We start from the raw sequence: 15,103 nt of genomic DNA, 5'->3' as shown, positions 1-15,103 counted from the left end.
GTTAACACTCTCCTCTCTGAAGCACAGAAAACTGCACTAAAAAAAAAAAGTGGAAACATGGTGGTGGAATCAGCACCGACTGCTATTCAAAATAAAACCACTTATATATATTGTTGTGAACAGTGATGCTTAGCTTTACGGCAGCGGTTCACAAACGTTTTGGCTGGTGACCTTTTATTGTAAAGTTATATCTACTTGCGACCTCATGTCACAGGTTGCATTTGAGTTGTACATGTTGCATGGGTTGCAAGCTGTTCAAGCAGAGAGAGATTTGTTTGTTTAATTTGAATCATTTTTAGAATAAAACTAAGTACTTCACAATAAAAAAAAAGAAAAAAAAAAGAAAAAATTAAAGACTCAAAAAAACAAAATTTGCAGAGACATGTTTCATTAACAAAATTATTTCTGTCTTTTGAATCATTACTTGGCCTCATGTAAGGTCCCAACCTGCAAGCTGGGAACCAAATCTGTCGAGTGATAACAACCTCATTTTCCACCATCTTTCAGCACTGATCACAGGCCTACTGAACACTGAGCAAAGCATGGTTTTTTGGACAGTATTTAATGAATGGAACATTGCATTTTAATAGTTTTGAGGTTCAACTATTTCTTAGTAAAATCCTAATTTTTGATGTCACTGCCCCCCCCCCCCAAGTTTTATATTGGTTGCATTTCAATATGGAAATATCTTGGCTACAGTATTTGTTTGGGACATGCGCGCCTTGTTAGATCATTTGAATCCCTCTTGAGCTCGAGCCATGAACCGGATGACCCTGTCGTCACATTGTGTTCTGAACACACAGACTCCAGTCACACCGGTGAGGTGTCCCAGAGGAGAGTGGCATGTGTGTTTGTGTTTCTGTGAATCATAACCGCTGTTTTGTATTCAGTGAGGTGTGTCAAAGTGGATTACCTGCATGAACGGGGACCTGAAAGGACTTTGTTTTTTAAAGACTGTCCTTTGGGGTGAGGTAGTAGGTTGTATAGTTTTAGGGTGATACCCTTCCTGTCAGATAACTATACAACTTACTGTCTTTCCTGAAGTGGCTGTAATGTCTTCAGATGCCATTGTTGGAGCTTTTGGATCTGGATCAACACTGGAATGTGCATGTTTACCCACTGACTGCTAAGAACATAACCCAGTCGCAGAATTTGATAGTTAATTTAGGTAGGCTTTTCATGGTTGTACTTTTAAGAATTTATGGTGAATAAAAAAACGTGTTATGTGTCATGTTGTTATGTCTTGCTGGTCAATCAACACAAAAACTGAAGATGTTCTTATCTAATTGTCACCCCTTTTCTTTAGCTGTGGTTTCTAACAGTTCCTTATTCTTTTTTTTTTTTAGGATGTGTTGCTCTTTTCCTCAAACTAATTGATTCTGATTGCTTGTATTGTTTGTGTTTTAGACATTAAAACTCAAATCATGGCAGTTTTGATATGAAGTTTGTTTTCATTGTCACAATGTATGAGGATGTGTTTATTTACCATAATAAAATATAGTGTTTCTATGTCACCCTACCATAATACTCTAGAGTACCAGCTACACCAAAGCTTGCCGACCTGTAGGACCTTTCTGATGTTCGTACGGGGTGAGGTAGTAGGTTGTGTGGTTTCAGGGTAGTGATTTTGCCCAATCAGGAGATAACTATACAACCTACTGCCTTCCCTGAAGGGCAGCAATCCTTCAACATACAGACAACAGGGGGTTGAGTCATCAAGCCATCTCTTAGCTGGACCATAGGCATCCACAGCCAGTCAAAGCAGCGGGTCCTGTCTGCTGCTATGACAGGACCAGCAGGTAAATGGAATTTCTGTTTGCTTTTGATTTTCTGCCTCAAACAATAATAAAAAAAATTAAATACAGAATCAAGTTTGTCTTTGATGTTTTGTTCTTACATCCTATGAGTGTCAATTTCAATGTTTAAAACTTTGAGACTTGTTTGTAGTTGATCTACTGCATTGGGGCCAAATGTTTTCCAAGGCACAGTCATTTCTGTGATGAAGTTTACATACAGTTTATATTACAATCGAGGTCACTCTCTTCCAATGAAATCCAGAACTGAATATCGGCTACCAAACTCAGTGTATTCAGTCTACGAGCCTGTGTTGAACATACCCAAACACATTTATCATTGTTTGTTGGCTGAGAAAACATTGGAAATATGTGTGAAAAAGCCCGACTTGACTACCTCCATCCAGTCCTGGGATCAGCCAGCAGCCCCAGACATGTCGTAAAGCCCCAGAGCAGAGCAGATGGAAAGAGGAGCCATGGCACAATCTCACCTCCTGGGCTACAGCATGATTCATATGGCAACAGATGATGGTTACAGTACTCTCTCACTCTCCGGCCAACAGCACACATAAATACGCACATACTCAGATAGATGACAAGGTGAGTGCCAGCCGGTATCAGGCCAACTTGGGCATCGGACTTGCCTCACTGTCTGAGACTGCGGCCCCGTATCTCATATCAAGGTCAGATTTGGGGTTGTCATTCACGGTGAGAGCCCTCGCTCACCCCTGTATGTTCACTCCACAGTCATATAACCGGTTATCAACTTTATGTCGGAGGTAACAAGCGTTTTACTATGAATATGCATGTACAGACACATTCGAAGCCCACTGTGCACACTTACGCCTCCTCAGTTTGCACATATTTTGTCCTTCACTTTGCATGTCGTAGTTTCACACATATCAGTCATACCAGGCGTGCTGAACTAGTTACATATTCGCCAAATGTTTCTGACACAATGAAAAGGATTATGTGACAGTAACATTGCAGCGTGGGAAAAAAAAAAATCTACCACTGTACTGTGTCCCATGTGTCTAGACCAGTGTTGGGGAGTATTCGTATGTGGGCTGCACCCACTGTGTTAGCTGTCCTCTGCCAGCCACCATATTGAACTGATTTGAGCCTTGGCCTTGGTGATAGAGCAAAGTGAGCTGAATATTAAGCCCGATGAGACAATGGATCTGTGTGTATCCTGTCTCTGGGGTTGCATCTCTAAAGGCCATCCTCCATCCTTCATCTCCTGCCTCACTGCTTCACCAAAAAAAAAACGTTGCAAAAAGCTTTGACGTCCACCCTGGGGAATTCTTTTCCCATGCAATAAGGAGCTAATGAATAGCTTTTGAGACTCAGTCTGAAACGTATCAGTCAGAATTCAATAATATACTGTTGTTTTATCAAAACTTGCCAGGAATTTGAAAAGAATAGCACTCACAGCAGAGCTTTTCTAAGCCTTCATATGATGTCATAGCTGTATAAATGGAATAATATTATTGATCGAATGTAAGTGGATAGGATTGAAGGCTCGGTGTGGGCAGGCCTCTCAAATAAACCACCGAGCAGAGTGCATTCACTGAAATGAAGAAGCACTAAGCCTGCATCGAAATAGATTCAGCAATGTTAATCTGTGCCACGCTGATTAGAAAATGCGCCATTCGTTATGAAATATAGGGCAAGGAAATGAAATGAGTCGTTTCTATAGCAATGGTATTTATTCCATATTCATATTTAGATTTCCTGCACCTAGAAACACACTATTTTAATATAACTGATCACCAGTATAACTTCCATTATGTTATAGATGTGGCAAAAGTGCCACCTAGTGGACATTTGATATTCTTCATATACAATTTTTTGGCACTGTAGTATCATCATTCTGTTTCTCCACATTGCAATTGAACTATGGTTGTATCTATATACTTCTACGATGATTATTTTCGTTAGTAATCTGTTAATAAATCATGTGGTCGAAGAACAGAGAATCACAAAAACCCTGGTGATGTCATCAAATGTCTTGTTTGGTTCAACCAACAGTACACAGTAGATAAAGAAGATATAGAGGATAAGGATTTTCAATTTACTGTAATGCAAAATTAGCAAATTCTTAGAACCCGGAGTTGATCAAATGTAAAAAATGACAATAAATTGTATAAGTTTCGTTGGTTCATTTTCTATTCAATTTATAAACGTTTATTTATCTCTATTTTCCCTTTATTTCTAAAATCCAAATCAACAGTCTGCAGATAGAGGGTGCTGTAAAGCCATTTGAGGCAAATTTGTGATTTTCATTGACATATATAAAATTGACTTGATATGGCAGATATTAAGTATATAAGTAATATCGAGTAAATAATCAAACATTTATTTTGATGTAGGTAATTCATTATTCATAGCAGTCAGTCTGCTGCCTCTTGAATGAATATCTCACATTGTAGTGAGGAGCTGACGCAGGTGATGTAACCGCCATCTGCAGTCTTTCAGCAGCAGGTGGCAGCAGAGGTCCGTCTGCTGTTGAGCCTCCACAGTGACCCACTTCCTGTACGTCAGTGGGTCAACATGTCAGCCCTTTTCAAAAGCAGTGCATGCAAGTTCCCCATATACCTCAGACTTGTTTTACATGAAGCTACGACTTTATATGTGACTGGAAACATGTAGGTTGAGAAAATAAATGTCTGAGATGTGGTTTAAAAGTTTGATTTGACTAATGTAGGCTAAATAGTAGGGTTCAATGTCATACACCATCGTTGTAATTACCCTAGAGTAACACACTGCATCAATATTAACACCAGCATAATCATATTTGCGTTCTTGTTCATTCCATTTCATCGCAACAAATGCTTTCCAGTATATTACGGTTAATAAAACAGGCGATGGAGCAGTGAGTCTTCCCCTAAACTGAAACTCTAATGATGATGAGTGTCCTTTTTATAACCATAAATTGCTTAATCAAGTTTTTGTTTCTTCATGGCCTGTTTTACTACAGCTTGGTTCAGTGCAGGGGCAAACATGTTGTAAGTGAATGGGGCAGTTGTCATTATATTATATCGATGTGGAAAGCATTCTGAGTCCCCCATTAATTGGGAAACCAGCTGCTGTCCAGACAGAAAGTCTTGACCGTAGCTCATTACTGTGGACTCTGTTTCTGTCTGCTCTCATGAGTCGTGTTGCAACGAGCCGTATCTTCTGAGTCTAATGTTTCTCCATGTCCTCCTCACATGGAGAAATCACCGGCAGCTGTGGAGAAGCTCAGTGCGGTGGAGCTGACATCTGCGTGGGTGTGCATTTGAGTGTCGTCCGTAACTGCGGGATTTTGCGTTGATTGATTTAATATTTAATGTAGAGCTGAATTATATGTTTCCGCCTGACCCTCAGAGATCTGTTGCAACTACCACAGCTGTAGCGGTGGAGTGTAACAAAGTACACTTAGTCAATTCTGTATTTAAGCACAGTGTTTAGGCGCTTGTACTTTACTGCTCATTACTGAACTTCTCATTGAAGGCCGCTCTATATTTCAACTCTGCTGAATTTCATAAGGAAATATTGTAAATTTTACTCCACTATATTTATTTGAAAGCTGGAGTTAATAGTTACTTTGCAGATTAAGATTTTACATATCATCAGCTTGTTAAATTCGATCCTTTGTTGTAGATTAAATACTCTGACTTCCTTCCACATGCAGGTCAGGTTTTATGGAGCTTTCAACGTTAGCATGCCGTTTTCATTGCAGGGATTATTTCATCAAACTGATATTTCTAAGCTCAAGACTGAACTTCAGTGTTTAACATTATAATAAAACTTTTACAGATAAAACTTTTATGGATGAAGTTAGCTGGTCTGACGACAGATCAATTTCCAACTGAGCAAACTCCATCCACTGATGAAAATCTTATGGGAATATGGTTGAAAGCTTCAACTTTCAGTTTGAAATATTTTGGATTGTTTTGTCAGACGACTATTTCCAAGGTCAATAATGAACTTAGGTGCTAAGCACATAAACTGTCTCACCTCACCTTGACCAACTTCTGTAGATCGTTAGTTTAATGTTTCTTACTGATGTTTGTGAAACATCGAACTTGAATAGACGAGTCAATTACTGGGTTTTTACACAAAGATTTTACAAAGAATCTCCTTTTGTGATGAAGTGAAGCATTGCCGGTGGAGAAATTTTACTTTCCTTACCTCTAACTCCGCAACGAGATGATATAAGTGTGTGGTTTAAAGACTCTTTGTCCGGGCGTATTCTGGCTGAAATGGGCCTCAAACCCAGATTCTCCAGTTGGATCCTTTAGAATCTGATCCACCGTTTGTTGAAAAGACATTTTTTACAGATTCCCTTTATCCACTACATCTGAAGAGAGTCGTCTTCCTCAAGTATGTGTGTGTTTGTTGAGTGAGTGGAAAGAAAGTCAGTACATTTACTCAAGCACTGTGCTTCAGTACAGCTGGACAAAACTAAAATCTGATGTACTTTACGTGTTGTATTTGAATCATTTTCACCACTAGTTCACAAAAGCTCAGAGGGAGATATTGTACCTTGGACTCCACCTCAGTTTATGAAAGCTACAGTTAATGGTTACTTGGCAAGTAAAGATTTAGGTGCAAAACAGATGATGAGCTTATACATTATGCATATGTCGCTTTTTTCTAGGTTATAATCCAACAGTAAAAGCTGTTGCTTCACTTCAACCAGTTACAACATTAAAATGCCGCTCACATGATGAGGCAGCCATCGCTAAAATTTCAAATGATTGTTTTCTATATCGTGGGATTTCCACTTCTACCTAAGTAAAGGATCTGAATACTTCTTCCACCTCGATGCATGTAAGTGCTGAGTGAACGTGGAGGTTCGGAAGGATCCACTGTGGTCCCAGGACACTTTAGAAACGACGCCCACATTGCTTTTGCCAAAGACACAGACAGAATGTGATGGGGAGCAGGATGGGGAAACAAGAGAGCAGAGAGTTGCAATCGGCACACACATACACACACACACATACACACACACACACACACACACGCAAAGAGCAGCACAGTCAGCATCTGGCACGAGCTTGGAAAACGGAGCCGCTTCATTAATAAGGCAGTTTATTGCAACAGTTTGACTGGAAACCCTCACAACTTGGCCTAGTGTCAGTGTGGAACAGGGTTTTCTCCAGCTGCCATGTAATTCTGCTGATAAGCACATCATTTTCTTATTCACAGTTAGCAGGACCATGTGCTGGTCAAGGTCTCGTAAACTACATCTCATGCTGCCAAGGCATCTGGATCAGAGAACTGTTTGACCAACTAAAATCTTTTCAGACCTCAGTTCTATAGTTTCCACATGACAAGACATGTATACAAACAAAAATATGCTAATGCCCTACATTGCAACACGCGCTTTGCTTAGTGCTTGATTTGGATGTTTGAGCTTCGCTGCACAGAAGAACCTTTGCACGTTCATCTACTGAAGGGGACGTGAGTTTGTGACATGAAGCTCAGAGGTCAATCCCGCTTCTTACACAAGTGTGGTATGGAAACCAGAAACCTCCCGTGCACTCACAAACTGAGGATGGACTTTTCAGTGAAGTAGGAGACATCTTGCATACAGCAGTTGAACTTTCGCAACAACAAAATATATGTGCACATTCAAAGATTCTGTATTTTTTGTTTGTGGGGGGAAAAAAAATCATATCAGACTATAATTATTATTCAAATCATTGTGACACTGTGTTCAACTTTCTAATAAAATATGAACGATTAAGAAATGCTATTCTGCACAAAATGAAAGAGAATATATATATATATATATATATATATAATCATGCACAGACTGGATACACTCTGTATAGACTGTCCATCATACTTAACTCCACCTCAACAATTTACAACATATAAATACCAATTACATGTTATTGCATTAATAACAATGCCATAATGATACAATAATATAACACACAGGAGGCATGCACACAGTGTTGTGTCGTTCTTTTACTTTTCTTAGTGTACATGTTGCTCATGATATTTCTGTACTTTCACGTAAAATCAAATTCTGAGTGCAGGTCTTTGTGATGGAGTAGTTTTATAATATGGTGCTGCTACTCTGCTTAAATGAACTGAATACATCTCCCACCACTCTGGTACTGTGCACACTTGCCTGCCCTACGTTGTTTATTTTTGTTTATCTTTGTTGTCTTTATGCAGCACTGCAGCACTTGGCCAATAAAACCTATTCTGATTCTGAAATAACTGCTTGTCATTGAGACATGTCATATTTAATTTGCTTTTTTTTGTTTATGCTTTGGCAACATGTTGTGTGATCAGGAATTTATGCCAATAAAGCTTCAGTGAATTAAATTAAATGAAGTGAATTGGGAGCACAAGTGAAGGAGGCACTTGGATGACCCAAGGAAGGTCATCTGAGGACAGTTCCGCGGGTATGTAAATTTTGCCAGCATGAATTCACTCAGTTCAACATCATCCTGTACTTGAACCCTCTGTTTTTGCAGCGTCTTTCTGTTCTCTTTCAATGGTCTTAGTTTGAACAGAGCACGTTCACAGGAAGAGTCTTCTTCCGCTCCCCTCAGCTGTCACCATGGTTAGGGGGCGTCCTTTCTCTAGAGAAACTGCTGCTCTCTTTCTATTCGCCGAAACTATAGGTGTGTCAGGGGGGTGTGCGCCTTTTCTCTCTGCCAGCTGTCAGTCATGAGGTCACTTCCTGCGGGTGTGATCTCACGGCTCCGCTTTGTATGGACGTGGTGGGGGATTTTTTTGACAGCGGCAGCGCTGTTGGGAAACAAACAAGGACGTGGGTCGGGGTTGGGGACTATTTTTTCCCCTCCTCGCTCCTCTCTCGATCTTGCACCAACCGCTTCTCATCCCTGCGAGATTACCGAGGATATGGCGGCTTCGGACTCGGCAGTTTATTGCAAGGTAGATGTCTTCATTTGGCTTTTTATTCAAGAAGTGCACCCTCCTCCTCCTCTCCTGCTGCTGCTGCTGCTGCTGCAGCGGCGGCGGCGGCGGCAGCAGCTGAGAGACTGTCTGTAAGGGAATTTTGTTGTGGGGCAAAGAGGTGGCTGCAGCCTAGAAACAGCGCGTGTTTTAGACTGAGTCCGGTATGCAGCGCCAAACCTGCACACGATTGTTCACAGGCACCTGGGGCTCGTGAATACATTCTTCACGGATTGCAAGACCATTGTTATTGTATGGAGGTAGGCTAATATGATTTCAGTTTGCACGCCTGCGCAGCTAGAGGGTCCCTTGCTCATCAATACGCAACATCTCCCCTGGATGTGAGCTATTTATTAGTTACTTACACAATGGCTATGTATTTGCTCGTTGTCGCGCCCTATTACTATAATAGCGGTTATGAAGCGGATGTCGATTGCTTATAGGACTTTGCTCAGTTAAAGGGTCAATGCTGTGTGACACATTAAGCAGCGTGCACGTCAAAAAAAAACCCAAAACAAAACAAAAAACAAAACATGTACAAACACTGTTTCAATCCGGTCCAGACATGTTGCTCTATCTGCTAGAGGCACGTGCATGACACCTGCATGCGGTCTCTTCAGTGTAAATATTGTTTCATGATAGAGATGGAGGAAAGTTGTGATTGAACTGTTGAAATCACAGATTGTTTATTGTTGCTAATGATCTGTGTCCAGCACTTCAGCAGCATAAACTGTGACATGCGTTGAAGCGAATGGGTGAGGCGGTGGTTATGTAGCTGCAGGTGCTATGACCTAACTCCTTAAGTAACCCTGAGGCATTTCTCCCTCTCCCTTCTCTCTGCCTCAGTGACTCCTTCTCTGCTCCTTGTTGGGAACATGCAGAGCTTTCACATGACTGCCAGGCAAAGTCACAGCCAACGCAAGTGTGTAACATAATTATTCATTCATTCATTCATTATCATTAATGCTGACACAACACTGTGAGCGTGGTGTTCTGCAGCTCAATGATTTAGTTTTTAGTCATGAGAAAGCTCACCGCCTTGCAACCCTCATTTCTGAATAAAGCTGTTTCTGTGAAAGTGAAATTTGACCCAAATCCTTTACATGTCCCGTCCTCCTGAACAATGCAGGAATACAAGCCTTTCTCTATCCCCAGGTAGAGGGATCCTATGTGTAATTTCAGTTGTCTACTCTTATAACTGTCCAGTGCGTATTTGTCATAGATTAAAATTCCTTCAGTGGGGTCATGAATGTTGGAAGGGCTTCCACAGTTAATGCGCTTGACACCTCATGTTTTATTTTTCCTTTGTGGCATTAATTGTAAATTGATATTGGGACTGACTGGATGCCACAGTGATGAAGGTTTGTTTGTGTATTAAATGGCGAGAAGAGACTTGCGTTGTTAGCTGAGATTGGAAAGCTGCTCTCTGCTGACACCCCTTTCTAAAAGTGAGACTGATCTGACGGCAGATGCTAAATCACTCTTCTAAACACACTGAGATTCAGCTCAGTCCCGTGTGCGAGGCTTTTACCTGTATTTGCTAACACTTAAAGCCGGTCTCCACATTGACGTAGCATTTACCTTGGGATCAAAGGTCTGCAGTCAGAACCATTTTTTACTCAGCTTATCGTACTGGTGAGTGTTGCTAAAAGTCCATTAAAAATCACATAGGATTTGACACAGCCTCGCACAGAGTGGCAGTGGTTTTTTTTTTGTGTTGACGGAGTGAAGCCAATTGAAAACATCACGGTGAATATTTTTAAGACTGAAGAATAAATCGCTTCATAGGCTAAAAATGTTCCAAGAGATAACATCAAAATGGGCACACCAAACCCTGGTCAAATAGTAATTGCAAATAAGGTTGTTGTTTTTTTTGTACTTGCTGGTGAATACCAAGTGGGTGGGGTGACCGGGGGTGTCTGATACATCTCAATTATTTCAGAAATGCAGGGAAGTAAATATAAAAGCTTTTCTTGTGGTTAACGGAACACAGTGATGAGGTCCACCTGTGCTTTCTTTATTCCAGGCGGACCTCACTCAGAAGCATGTGGATCTTACTCTGTTTGCGGGAGTGGCCCTGTTTTATATTTTCTTTCAGTTCTTATCACTGCCTGTAATTCATCATCTCAATTTAACTATAGCAATCGGAGGAACACAAAGCAGTCGAGATAGTCTTATCTCTTGTGCACAGTGCATGAAAAATGTCTCCAGACACAAACCGTCAGAGCCACTGCTCAGACGAGTGCTTCTTTAAATCAGCCTTAAGGGAGGTTGCGCTGCTGTTGTTTTTACTGTAGCTAGTTTCTCCTGCGGCACACTGACAGTTTTGTCTCCAGGCACCTGAGACCTTTAATCTGCTTCTGCTCGGTTGCATTCACACCCTGGAAAGACGGGCTTTCAGACGCAGAAACATTCTCATGATATCAGTGTACAACGATGGTTTCTTGACTTCATAGACATTGCAAACATGGAGCACTTGGCTGCGAACATGCACCAGGCAAAAAGAGAAAACATTTGACGCTGGAAAACAAGCGATTACTATAATAAAATCATTAATATAACTGTTATTTGTGTGCATGCGGTCCAGGTTGGGTGGGTGGGGTGGGAAGGAGTCAAATGCAGGATATGGGGAAGATTGCTAAACAATTTTGCGCTGATTCATTCATGGACATTATTGATAACTTTTATCTACATTATTTGTGATCTGTCAACTTGTAACCCCACCCTTTATATAATTATGTTTAAATACCAGATAAAGAATTGACCACATTGGAAAGAAACAAGAGCGGAGAGAGAGAGAGAGGCAGATTTTTCTCCTCTCTGCTCCTCAAACAGGACTTTCAGGTTCTTCCCCCAGCTGAACAGTCTTGAGAGTTTATCATTTGTCTCCGTCATGTCTGTCGGGCCTTCTGCAAAGGTGTACTGAAAGTATGTTTAGCAACGAGAACCTAGTTCCAGTGACCTGTTTCTCCACAGATGGCAAGAGGAGCAATGCTAACACTGGGCATAGTTTGGAGAGAATTAGTCAAGACAAGTCACGGTCTTAGATCCATCCAGCATTTGTTCTGTGTGCGTTCGCATTAGCTTTTCATAAAGCGTCATTCCAGACGGCTCTTCCACCTCTTTTAGACGCTCTGTGTTAGGGATGAACGCTACCACTGCCTTGTTATCGACTATGGGCGGGTTCGAGGGCACTTCTGGCATCTCTCACCTGTGAGAGCAGCCCCAGAGAAATAAGCTCCTACAGGTGCTGGGTCTTGCGCTGGGGACTGTAGGTTTGGGGTCTGCTTGAAACAAACTACTTTGTATAAAGTGTCTTTCAGCCACATTTAAAGGCAAATGTGTTTATAGCTCTTCCAGATGGATACACTCAAAGGCGGACTGAGAAGCCTGCCAGAATATAGTACAGCCAGGCAAAATGTGATAATCATTCAAATGTGAATCATGTGGAACGCTTTCAGGCCGACTCTCCTCAAAGACGTTCACGGTGTTGGATTCATTTAAACGCATGAAAAAGTGGCAAAAAAAAAAATCCGACGTGGGAAAGGTGCAGGGGGAGGACAGACACTGTTTGAGGATCCAACAAGCATTTTGTTGTACGCCTTGAGGCTGCATTCAGACCAAAAATAGCGCTCACACACCACCATCTCCTTATTTACTTATCTGACGCCACTGAGTTAGCAGCACAAGGGTCTTTAGAGGGCTAAAAGGTCAACTTTTTAACAACACACATGCAGATGTGTCTGTAGATGATGTTGTAACTGAAACAATTTTTTTTCTTTGTTTTCTTCCCAGTCATCGAGATGGATAATAAAATGATCGTCACCATGATAACTTTCCCCAGTTGTAAAATCGCTCCTCATATTATAAACAGCTGACCAATGTTTTGATGTCTGATAAGCCTTCAAACTCACAGCTGTGTTATTTAAACTGGACTTCCTGGATCAAATTTCACCGTCTCACTGGTACCTGTAGTAACACACCCACACCAGCGTAGATTTCTTTTTGTTTTTGTTTTTAACGTGGTGCTATTTTCAGTCCAAACGTGGTTGTAGCAGAACAAGGGCTGTTCCTGCTGTTTGTAGTCACTTATATGGTCTGTTTGTCTTGCAACGTGTGTCCTCTGTCAGCCAGGTTTGACCTTCACCTGAGCCAGGTCTATTCTCCTTTGAGCCTTTCTTACGGTAAAGTCCTCCTGTGCTGAATAGGATTGGGGGCGCTCCAGCCAGACTTACAGTAAGCAGCTCTGGACAGGAGATTGTCTGTGGTATTGATCGGGGTGGGATGCTGTATATAAGCTGAATTTGTGTGTTAAACCATGACAGGACTTGACAGGAGGATTTGACTGGTCTTTTGAAGGAATGTCTTTTGTCTCTCCAAAGTCCTGCATTTCTGGTCTGCTTGTGTGAGTGTCACAGATTGACTCTTTTTGTCAGCGTTGAAATTCGAGTAATGGTGCCTGATCATCATCCACGTGAGCCACGGCTTTTAGAAATCCTCATCAATGACCTGCGCCTGGTTCACTCTCCCATTTTAAGTCCATTACTAACAAACCTTCATCTTTTATGGCCTCATTTGACATTGATATATATAGCACAGCAAACAAACAAGGCCCCTGAACTATTCATATAATGTCATTTTAGCATGAGTTGGTGAAACGGAGGTCTTTGACACTAGTATGGAAATTGACGGTGCTTATTAACATGTCAGATGACCATGCCAAAGGTCGAGGTGGGGCAAAGATTGTTTTCGATGAAGGTTGCTATTTCTGGCAGGGCAAGTTAAATTCACTCTTTCAGTTCTTTGGAAAGTAGCAAACATAATCAATATGACCACTGTAGGTCAGCTGTACAGTTTTGGGTGTACACAATTGGGTGTGTTAAATCAAATTATATAATATAGCATGTATTGATACTGTATTTACTATACAGTTATGTAAGTGTTTAAAGGTGAAATTGATAAAAATGGCTCCACAAGATTTTGTGATTGCTGCTTACTTTGCAGCGTGTAGGAAGCCAAAAGAACATTTTGGTCTTTTGTCGTACTCAGAGATCCTACTTCAGTAGCAAATTAGTGTTGTTCTGTCACCAGGCCTGTGAGCTGCATGCCTCCCCACAAACACGTAGGCTGGTTTGGCAGCCAGAAAGGGGGAACTCACAATTCCAGTGTCATGCTGGAAAATGAAACAAGATACACACAGCTGTCAGAGGGAAGGAGAAAAGCTCCCGGCCTCATGTTGTTCTCATCTCAGTTTTTGGTGATTTCTGCACTCTGGCACTCCTCTCTCTATTGTTTTTCAGTAATGCATAAAACTCCCTCGGAACAGTTTTGGAAAATTCTTCAGCATGCTTCAGTGCAAACATTGTTTTGGGCAAAGATGAAGGTAGCTGGAAGGCATTGTTGATTAAATTATTGCTCTGATCAGTCGTTTACTTACGGACCCACAATCCAAAACCCAAACATATTCAATTTAGTATAATACGAAACTGGAGCCAGCAAGAGTTTGCTTTGGTATTTTTGCTCGATTAGAGATCTTAATAGATCTATCAAGTGTTTCACAATTGTTATTGGTTGATTGATTGATTGATTGATTGATTAATTGATTGATCAGGTTTCCTCTGATCAATTACATAATTTTACGGGTAAACCATAGTATGAGTCATTTTTGCACATAATAAACATACTATTTAAATCCCCTCCTGTAATGTTGCAGCACATGTACTGTCCTCCTAAATCTAGACAAAGCGTGCAAAATGTTTCATATTTCTTTGCAGCATTGCACTCAAGGTGGTCAGTCAAAGTTCACAGACAGAGAGCTTTGTCTGCTGTCCTTGTGTCCCTGTGTTGCCAGGGGATGAAGGTATTGTATCTTGGCAGAGTCTCAGGGGACGGAGCAGCTGGTGCAGGAGCATGGCCTCACTTGAACATTCCCTTCTCTTTGGCACTAGCCATGATACTGTATGTACATTGTTCTGATCGCACATGCAATATTTTTACTCCTGGAGGAGGATGTGAACCAGACCGCTTCCCAAATATGCACTCGTACTGAGGTGTGGAGCAAACTTGTACGTCACTAGAAATGTCCGAGCATAAGAATTTGATTTCCTCCACTCTAAAAGCACTGCATATTCATTATGGAGGCAAAGCCATGTCCACGGGTTGCACTTCATATTGAGCGGAAAATACTAAATACTGCAATCTCTTTATATTTTTGTACGGTTCTGCCACCCAGCACAGTTTCTGTATATCACCACACGATTATGTAAAGAGGGAAAAATCAGTAACTTTGATAAACATAATAAACCCAGCACGATCAAAGCACAGATCATAAAATAGCGTAAGCTAAGGTGACGACAGCTAATACAGTTGACTCATTAAGG

The 15,103-nt window shown here is 41.2% G+C and overlaps 1 protein-coding gene and 1 long non-coding RNA gene across 2 annotated transcripts in view; both read left to right on the top strand.

Moving 5' to 3' along the window:
• LOC111229817 overlaps positions 1 to 1,835 on the top strand; it is a 41,450-nt gene extending 39,615 nt beyond the window's left edge. Inside the window, exon 5 of the long non-coding RNA XR_002665420.1 lies at positions 1,534 to 1,835. This is a non-coding gene — a long non-coding RNA (uncharacterized LOC111229817). The remainder of the gene's footprint in view (positions 1 to 1,533) is intronic.
• Positions 1,836 to 8,536: 6,701 nt separating this feature from the next.
• Positions 8,537 to 15,103, top strand: part of LOC111229843 (peroxisome proliferator-activated receptor alpha-like) — a 30,450-nt gene continuing 23,883 nt past the window's right edge. The window contains exon 1 of the mRNA XM_022756326.1: positions 8,537 to 8,702. The gene's annotated coding sequence lies outside the window, so the exon portion shown is untranslated. The remainder of the gene's footprint in view (positions 8,703 to 15,103) is intronic.

The sequence above is a fragment of the Seriola dumerili genome, unplaced genomic scaffold (genome assembly GCF_002260705.1).
Source record: "Seriola dumerili isolate Sdu_G_001 unplaced genomic scaffold, Sdu_1.0 BDQW01000242.1, whole genome shotgun sequence".
NCBI classification, from domain to species: Eukaryota; Metazoa; Chordata; class Actinopteri; order Carangiformes; family Carangidae; genus Seriola; species Seriola dumerili.
Note: the sequence above shows the minus strand (reverse complement) of the source record. Positions and strands in the feature narration are given on the sequence as shown.